The sequence below is a fragment of the Ziziphus jujuba genome, chromosome 11, assembly GCF_031755915.1.
Source record: "Ziziphus jujuba cultivar Dongzao chromosome 11, ASM3175591v1".
NCBI classification, from domain to species: Eukaryota; Viridiplantae; Streptophyta; class Magnoliopsida; order Rosales; family Rhamnaceae; genus Ziziphus; species Ziziphus jujuba.
In genome coordinates, this window is record NC_083389.1 from 1951196 (window position 1) to 1962205 (window position 11010).

The following is an 11010-nucleotide window of genomic DNA, read 5'->3' on the forward strand; positions in this document are numbered from 1 at the left end:
AAAGGCAACGCATTTGTTTCTTTTTTTTAATTTTTTTTTTTTTGATTGACACATGTACAAACCCATTAAAAATATATATATATATATATCGAATATGGCCATGCCAAGAATTGAACCCAAAACCTCTTACACTCTTAAAGAATCACCACACCACGAGACCAAATCACTTAGATGTAATAATGCAACATGAAATAGCTAATGTAGTTTTAGGCGATGCATTTTTAAAAAAAAGAATCGTCAAATAGACGAAAGCGATAGGGCAATGCCAAGAGTTGCACGTTTACAAACCCATAAAAAAAAAATCAGATAGGGCAATGCCAAGAGTTGAACCTAGAACCTCTTAAACTCTTAAGGAATCACCACACCACCAAACCAAATGACAAAGATGTAAAAATACAATAAGAAATTGCTAATATAGTTTTAGGCGACATATGTTTTTAAAAAAGAGTTGCCAAATAAAGAAATAGATGACACATTTTTGAACAAATACATAGCTTTTTCATTTTATTTTTTTTTTCAATTTTTTTATTTAAATGTGTACAAACCCATAAAAAAAATAGAATCAGATAAGGCCATGCAGGAGTTGAACCAAGAACCTCTTACACTCTCAAGAAATCACCACACCACCAGACCAAATGACTTTGATGTAATAATGCAATAAGAAATAGCTAATATAGTTTTAGGCGACGCATTATTTTAATAAAAAGTTGCTAAATAGTGGGAAAGGCGATGCATCATCCCCTTTTCTTTCTTTTAATTTTTTTATTTACTCGTGTACAAACCCATAAAACAAATAAAATCAGATAGCGCCATGCCAAGTATTGAACCCAAAACCTCTTACACTGTTAAGGAATTACCACACCACCAGACCAAATGACTTGGATGTAATAATGCAACAATAAATAACAAATATAGTTTTAGGCGATGCATTCTTTTAAACTACAAAAATACAATTTACTTTAAGAGACTTACAAATTTTGGAGGATGTTTAATATAAAATGGGTGATGCTTTTTTAGAAAATGGTCGCCAAATATAGCAATAGGCAACCCCTTTTTTAACAAACAAGGCGCCTTTTCACCGAACCAATTTTTAACTTTATTTTAATTTGAAAGTTGTTTTTAGTAATTTTTTTTAATTGTGAAAATATGCTCTTTTTTTGAATTTATAGTTGAGTAATCAAAAAAACTAATTAAAGATAAAAATTAAAATAAAGCATGGAATAGGCGATGCTTTTGGATGGGATTGCACCGCCTGTTCCTTCAATTTTTTTGTTTTTTATTTCTTAAAAAAGCAATTTAATAGACTTTCAATTTTTAAAAACAAGTAAGCTTGTTGAATTAGAATACATGAAAGTAAAGGTCATTTAACATACTTATGTAGATAAATTGATCAATAAATGCTTGTTGAATTAGAATTCTATATTCGGTACCCTATCTCAAATTAGGTCTTGAGATATTTTGTGTCTCATCTATACACATGTATGTTAATAATTGAGAAGAGCATTGACAAAAATGTTTTCTATTTTTAGATCAATGGAATTTATGTTAATCGGATTGCTACATGAATATGTTTACAGATGAATAATTAAAAAACTATTTCAAGATTATAAAGAAAATAAAAAAAATGGAACAGACAATGCTTTTCGACCATAATGCGTCGCTTCATCCTACAATTCTAGAATGGGTGACCCTTCTTAAAGAAAATGCGTCACCTATTCTTTCAATTAAAAAAATAAAAATTTTAGAAGACATGCAAATTTTATAAAGAATAAACGTGTACTTGAAAAACAAAAAAAATAAATAGCAATCTTTGATATTTTGCTTCACATTTTAAAGAAATATTTTTAGTGTTTATTTATAAATGAAAAATAAAAAAATTAATCAAAGAAAAAGAATGAAATTGAGAGAAAAGGCAACACTTTTAATTGTAAATGCGTCGCCTATTCTCTTAATTTAAAAAAAAAAAACACATTTTAATACTTGCAACTTTTAAAAGCAAATAAATTGTACTTCAAAAGTAAATTAATAACTATTAAAAAAGGAAAAATAAAAAGTATCTAGCGACTCTTTTTGCTTTTTATGCGTCCCCTGTTCCATCAAATTAAGGAACTAAAAAAAAAAAAAAACTTAAAACAGGCGATGCTGTCTGTTATAAATGCGATGCTGTCTGTTGTAAATGCGTCGCTTATTCCCTTTTTTTTTTTTAAAATGAAATTTACAAGATTTTACAGTAAACTGTACTTGGAAAACAAAATAACTAAACTCTCACTTTGGTAATTTTGTTTCACATATATAAGAAATATTTTCAGCATTTATTTTTAAATGAAAAGTAAAAAAGTAATTAAAATAAATAAATAAAGACATTAATGGAATGGGTGACACTTTAAGATGTAAATGTGTCGTCTGTGCTCTTAATAAAAAAAAATAAATAAAGAATCTTCAAAAGGATCGCCTTTTTGCTATTTTCTTAAAATTTTTGCCATATTTTAAAAATTTCACATGCACCTTTGAATCCATTTTCTTTTCTAAAACTACATCAAGTACACTACGTAATAGATATTAGATTTGGAAGCAATCTAAGAGAAATTTTAACAGTGGGATATTTCGGGTTTCATTTTTCATTTTCCTATGTTGCCATTGGAAGCCTTGTTTCTCTGTGTCGCCTTCGTGGTTAGCTGGGTTTCTACTTTCTTCGTCTCCATTGTTTAGGTGAGTTTCCTTTTTCTTTGTGGTTGGCGAAGACATGTAGTGAGTTGTTTTTTTTTTTTTTTGCATTTTAACCGCAAGTTAGGTTCGTTGGATTTTCTTAATCTTGGTTTTGTATATATTTTGTTTGTGATATTACTTGACATTGTTTTGCTAAGTTCAACAAGCATTTTATGTTGAAGATCAACTTGATTCGAGATGGTCTGTTGTTTTAACTTCAACACAACATCGTACTTTTGTTGAAGAAGATGTTCTTGGAGATACTACGATGGCTCACAATCCATTTGTCATACAGTTGCCAAGTGTCAATGAATTTGATAATGAGAATGAATGTGAGAGTGGCTATGTTAGTAATCACTGTGAGGGGATATGGATAAAAAATATCTTCTAACTAAATTGGTACATAGATTTATTACTTATGTTTTCAGAAATATTTATGACATTTATTATTATTCATTTAATTAATTTTCTGATCCACTTCAATATGAGTTTTCCACTTTTAATCAGGAGAAATGTGTCTTGTCAAATCTTAAGAACAATAGTAATATTCTTTGAATTTTCATTTACTAAATTACATATTTAATAATAATTAATATTTATTTATTTCGCATAAGTGTTAATAGCTTTTTTAATTTTTCATATGCAGTATGAGGGTGTAATATCGTCAACAAGAGGACGTCAACTTCCATTTGGATGAGTATACATTCATGGAAGTTTAATTAATATTGAACTTGCTTTTGCATATACAATAGTTTACAAAATTATGTAAAAATATGTCAGTGAGATAATATTTAACTTATTTGATAATTATTTTGTTATGGAAATATTTATTTTAAATTTTTGTATTCTAATTATTTTGGATGAAGCTAATTTTAGTTTTTTTGTACTTTAATTATTTTAATATTTTTACTATTTTAATCAATTTTCACAAAATTAAAAATAAGCAAATTAAAAAAAAAAGGGCCACGCATTAAAAAAAACAATGTCGCCTAACATATTGGGCGACATTATTTTTCCATCTTTAGCGACGTTTTGCCGAAGAGTCTCCTTTCATTGGCTTTTTTAGCGACACCTTAAAAAAATATATTTAGCAACGCTTTAAAAAACAGTCGCTAAAAGATTTTTTAGCGACTCTTTCGTACAATGTCGCTACATGTTCAAGATAAAGGCTGACACTTTATAGAAATCCGTCGCTAAAAGTGGAACATCAAATCTAACGCATTTTTTAAAAGCATCGCTAAAAGGCGAATATAAAATCTAATGCATTTGTTAAATGTATCATTAAAAGTCATCTACTAAATTTGACACTCTTTTAAATGCATCGCTAAAAATGCAAATAGGTGACTCATTTTGGTAGCATTGCATTTTCTTTGAACATTTAGCAACACATTGTTTTACATTATCGGCCTTTTTTTAAGCTAAGGCGGCACTATTAATGCATCACATGTTGTCTTATGGATTTAGCAACAGGACATTAGGCGACGCCACATAATACATCGGTCTTTATTTTGTGCAACACATTAATTGTGTCATTTATCAATGCATTTCTAGTAGTGTCAAGATGTTTTTGTGAGTTAATATTGGTAGATACATATGGAAAACGTTGTTGATCAAAAACAACATGCCTATTGATGCAGACCCGATCGGTTGTTGGATGAAAATTGCAGAATCCTTTATGTTAGGAGCTATATCCAATGAAGATGCAAGGAAGAGTTTCCTTTGAAAATTTATTTATTGCATAATTCCAAACTTTGATATCTTAATGCCTTTTAAGTAGAAGAAAATATGGGGTTTCAAATTTTAAAACAAATGAGTGTAATCTGTTAATGAGAAAAGTTTGTAGTTAAGAAAGCTTCCACCCATAATTTCATGGGTACATTGGCATGGAGCATCATAGTTAAACCCATTTCCACCACATGCCTATGTTTCCTTTCAGCAACCCCATTTTGTTCTGAGGTTCCTGGACATGACATTTGATGAACAATTCCATGCTTACCTAAGTGTTCCTTGAAAGCTGAAGATATAAACTTACCTCCTCCATCACTTTGAAGAATTTTAATTCACCTGTCAAATTCGTTCTCTTCTATTCAAAACATTCTAATTCTTTACGCAAAGGAAATAACCAAATGTACCTAGAATAATCATCAATGAAAGCAACATAGAAATGGTATTTTTATGTGGAAAATATTGGGGCTTCGAAATATCACAATGGATCTTTTCTAAAAGAAACAATAAAATTTTATTAGATAAAGAAAAAGGAAGTTTGCAGCTTTTCCCTAATTAACAACTAGCAATAACACTAAGCTTATTTATCCAGCTGAAAACATCAATAATGTTATTGAAATGTAAACTCTTTAAAGCCCTTAAACTGGGATGTCCTAAGCGCTGGTGCCAAAGATCTGTCGAGGGCTTTGTTACACTTAAAGCATGATGCTTTCCTTCATTCAGAACGTACAACTTTCCCTTATTATACCCTATTGCTATGATTCTTTGATTGCAGTCCTTTATCATAAAACCATTGGATGAGAATTCAAAAATACAATCATTATCTGTTATTAGTTGACTATTGATACCAGGATCTTTTTCAATTATGGAACTACAAGAACATTTTGAAGATCTAAACATCCATTTTTAGTTTTTAGTTTAGCATTACCAATGTGAGATATTGCAAGGCTATTCCCTTTGCCGAAATATATACTATCACTACCTTTATCAGGATAAGAATTACTTATTTTACCATTGTCATTTGTCATGTGTGCAGTGGCATTGAATCTACATAGAAGTGGATTGGAGTTGTTTGCAACGTTGAGTGTTGCTAGCGCTTTTGGGATGTTATCCTTGATATATGAATTATCAAACCTACGCTAGCAATCTATGTCACTATGATTAAGTTTATCACATACACTACAAAAAATTTGGGCAACAACTACACAACTAATTTGTCACGTAAGGGCCATTTTTGTCACCTTATCACATTTAGGTGGCAAAACTAGATTGTCTTGTGTTTGCTGTGATAAACCAGTCACAAAGCAATTTAATGGTAAACTATGTAATTTATCATCAAAAGAGCATGTAATTATGACAACAAATATCTTTGACATAGATTGGAGCTTTACCATCACATCGGTTTTTGTCATTTAACCTTCCTCTTTTTGTCATTGTATCTACACATTTTATTACCAATACAGTTGTAAGAATTGGAAAAACTTATCCATCAATAACAATACATATAGTTAGGTGAAAAAATATTATTTATCAATTAAACCATCAGTGGCACATCTAATTTGTAACTTAAAACGTCAGTGACACATTTGATTTGTCATTGAGCCTTTCCAATGATAAGTAAACAACTTTTTATCACCGACTTGTTATGATATGACATAAACCATGGTTAAGTTATTCAATTTTTCACTGAAACTACCTTTTTTATTTGGTGACAACAGTTTTGTAACTAAAAATAATATATCAATTACGAATTTTATTTGAAAAAACTGTTTTTTATGAGATCTTACTAATTAATTATAATATCATTAATTATCATTTACAGATATAAAATAACACCTCTGAAATGCAGTTAACATAAAAGAATAATGCTTTATTGAATGTTTATCTTATACTACAAAATTCATTAAACACCAACTAATACTAATATAATGTGTACCAAATACAATAAGATTACATTAAAAGAAAAACATAAACGAAAACATATATATATACAAGATGGTTGCCTATACCCATTAAATCTTTACAATCTCCATCTTCCAATGCAGTTCATCAATATATTCTCCAAGGATCCTATATTATTAAAAAAAAAAAAAGAATCATTCAATAGAAATCTAATTTAATTAGCAAGGAGAAAAGAACAAGCTTAAGACTTCTTAAGTCCGTATAAGTTGGCAATCTTTTACCAGCCAAGCATTCCCACCTCTTCTTCGATGTGGGTCAATCTCATCCCATTCCATTGGTCCTTTACCTTTTCCAAAGGAATAATTATATTTAGCTATTAATGATAAAGTGTGAAAGTTACAGCTCATATTACTATATATGCGCTTGAATATATATATATATACTATGCAAGGTGTACCAAATACAATAAGCTTACACTAAAAGGGAAAAAATGATGAAAAACACTCTCTATTTCTAAGGGAGGGAACATAAACATGATTGTTGCCTATACCATCTAACTAATGTACATCTCCATCTTTCAGAGCAGCAATCATCTCCAAAGATCCTAAATAATAATAATAAAAAAATGAATGAAATACATAAAGCATATATAATTGACCTTCTTCATTAATGATGTTTCTTCACCATGTTCCTCAGAATCATTGAGCTAAACATACTCAATTGCATCTGGTCAATTACATCTAGAACTAACAACATATGTATATATAGTCATGGTAAAGAAATGAATTGAGCTTGGAGAAAACCAATAACAAAAGCATACAATATCATGCATTGAATACTATCATATATAGTTGGCAGTATCCTTGAATGAAACTTCCATTCTAATTCTAAGAAAAATCATAGTTCCAAAAAGGCAAAATCTTAAATAACCAACAATAATGGACAAACTCTATACCAAAGTGAAGCTTGTGAAGGGAGTAACAAGTCTATGAGCTTTATTTGCTCAACAATGGCTATCAGTGACCATAGACTTTGCTTTAAATTTGCTGTCAAAGTGGATTCCTTCATACTTTGTAAAATGAGCTAATTTCAAGCTAATCTAAGCTTCAATTTGAGCTCAATAGTCCAATAATGGTAGAAAATGTAAGCCCTAAGATTTTAGAACCACTGATTTCCAGTTATGAAACTAAAATAGTGATGGCTTGTGTTCAGCTCTTCCCCAATGCATCAGGTAGTCATTTAGAGTATTCTCACCGTGGTTTAGTCACTGGTAGACTGGGCTTGGTGGCTGAGATGGTTGTGTGGTCAATTGGCATCAAGATTGGAGCGATTTTTCCAATGGAAGTCCGGCCAACATGGGTTTTGTAAAGCATCGAGGCTTCTAGTTGGAGAAGAAGAAAGCTTCATCGAGAGAGGTATCCTTTATTTTATATTTATATTTAAATTAGTTACAAAAAATATTTGTCACCATTGTCATAAACTAAATTAAAAAAAAAAAGTTTCCCTCCAAAGAGCAATTAGTTACAAATATAGGTGACAAAGTAAGAATTTATTACTAATTAAATGACCCAATCATTAAATGTAATAACGGGAATTTTTCCGACTAATCACTTATATAAACTAACAAGTTTTCATTTGTCATAGTAGTATCTAAAGTTATCTATGACATCCAATATCTTTGTCAGCATTATCTTAGTAAAATTAGTTACAAATGTAAAACATTTGTCACCATTAACATCAAATAAATTCAAAAAAATATTGCCTTCAAAGGGCAATTAGTTACAAATGTAGATGACAATTTAAGAATTTATCACTAATTAAATGATCTAATCATTAAATGTGACAAAGAAAATTTTTTTCATTAATCGCCTATATAAACTGACTGGTTTTTATTTGTCACAGTAGTATCTAAAGTTATCTGTGATACCTAATATTTTAAATTAGTTACAAATATAAAATTTTGTCACTACTAACACCAAATTTATTCAAAACAATTTTGTCTCCAAACTTTAAAGGGCAATTAGTTACAAAAGTAGGTGACAAAGTAAGAATTTATCACTAATTAAATGACCCGATCACTAAACATGACAAATAAAATTTTTGTCACTAATTGCCTATATAAAGTGATAAATTTTCTTTTGTCACTAGGATTTTTATAGTCATTGCCCAGAATTTTTGTAGTGATATTTGACAAATAATTTTACCTTTACTATTTTGTCCAAAATTTCCTTCAGCATTGGTTTTGATTTCTATTTTCTTGGTTTCATTGGAATTCCCTACTAGTGTAAAGCCTTTTCCTTTTGAATTGAAATAGCCACCACCACGAGCTCTACAACTTCTTCCACGCCCATGTAGTCCAAAATAAGTTTGATTATCGTCATGTTCTTCATCTTCAATTTGCAACATGTGGCTATGACTTTGTAACGCAAAAATGGACTAATTGAACAACGTGCAAGGTGGTTATGCCAGTATGGCAACTCTAAAATCCTTATAATTACGACAAGCCCTCGAGCAAATGAAAATACCTTATCTACGTTTGAAACTGGAGCAGTATTGGTAGCAAGATTGTCATACACTTGTTTGAATTTTCTCAAGTATTCATCCATTGAGAGACCTTCTTTCTTAAGTGAAGCAAGTCTGTCCTTAAGAACATGTTCTTGTTCTTTTGTTGATGGCAACAACTGGTCTTCTAAGGATTTCTATAGTAAAAATGCACTATCGATACCTACATTCAAACTTGGAATTTCATTTAACATGATACAAAGCAGCCCAGTTGTCAACAACCCATCATTACTAATCCATGCATTATGGTTTGGATTTATAGTAAGGAATTCCTTTTCATCATGTAAAAGTTCATATGGTGGTTCACCGTTAATGACATGATGATATATTCCAAGACTTCTCACTAGTGGAATGATTTGTGAATGCCAAAGGAGAAAGTTTGAGGCATTCAAGTTAACTAAAATCAAATTAGTGCACTGGTGAAAAGATTGAGCGGTTACGATGGGTTCTTGTGGAATGAAAGCTCTGGTGCTAGTATTTGGCTGTGAAGAAAATTCATTTTGAGATTCCATAATAGTGCTATGTGTCGAATAATGCTCTAATACCATGAAGAAGGTCACCAACCATGTGTATTATTTCTTGTATGTTAGCTTTATAAAATGAAGAGAATTTATAGACGTGCAGTTTTAAGCAAAAAAGGAAGCTATGATCAAGAGGGAAGCTAATTAACATCTTCCTATATTAAACGAAATTCAAAAACATTAAAAGAGGCCAACTTATGTCTTAAAGGCATTTTCTGTCAATGGAAATCTTGCAAGTCTTGCCATATGAGAAATCTCTTGACTTAGAAAGTTAAAGTTGCTTCTTTGATGATTGAGCAATCGTAGCAGTGAATGAGGTTGATGCAATGGATGCAATGGATATGTCTGTGTTTGACTTCTCTTCTTTTTTATTACAAATTTCAAGGAAATTGCCATCAGTAATCGATACATGGGCCAAGTATCTATCATAGCTGTTAGTGTTTCGATTGAGAGGCAGATTTTATTTTATCACATTCCATTCAACGCTAGCTGGTGCACGAACTTCAGTGTATACCTACATTTCAATATCATAAGTACGTATAAATACAATTATATATGTCTCACAATTATTAGTATTATTTTTTTCTTTTAGGTTAAAATGACTAATATTGAATTTGATAAAACTAGTAGCATAATATATTCATATGATCATGTGTCTAAAATCTAAATGCTAAATGCATGCATATATGATTATATATATAGAGACAGATAGAGAAGTAAACCAGTATAATATTAACTTCAATATAAAATATATTCACTAGCTAGCTCAATTATCTAGTTACTTGGTTTTTTGGGACATTGGTTGTATTGTCCTATGCCACAATCCATTGAATCGGTCTTCCATTATCATTCACGCCATCATAGACAAAGCTCCTAGTGAATGTGCAAATGATTCATTCATGGTGAGATGAAGAAATGAATGTCGCTCTCCAATGCTAACATTTGGTGGGTATGGAACATTTCCAATGCCATCAAACCAATCATGGTGCTGCCCATTATACTTTATAAGTTGTTTAATGTTATTGAAAATTTGGCTAGATGTGAACAGATTGTGAGTGGCCATGCCTTGGATCTGCTAACTTAGTTATTATATTTTTTAGTACGTACCAAAAAAAAAAAATCAATTGTTCGTTGTTTGTCAAAACTACATATCTACATATATATATAGATATGTATAGAAAATTTGTGCTAGTGTCACATATTGAGCATGAGTTAGGCACGTGACATATAGCTATAAATAAGTGGAAGCACAAGTAATTGAGCATTAATTACTATATCAATATCTTTATATATATATATAGATACTAATGTATATGCTTACAAATAGAAAACTCTGGATCCAGCCTAGTAGCCAGGTGGGGTAATTAATTCATTGCGGCAAAATTTCCACACCTACCATACATCATAGTTTAAATTTACAATAAAAAAGTTTTCCATTATTTTAAATAGGTTATTATATTTATTACATGTAATTTTTATATTGTTTTGTTAAATTTAAAATATATTATTTTTATTTTTATTTTTCCTTACGATCAAATGTTGTATTCTACAATCTTTTGTGGTAAATTTTTTTTGAAAAAAAAATCTTGGCCTA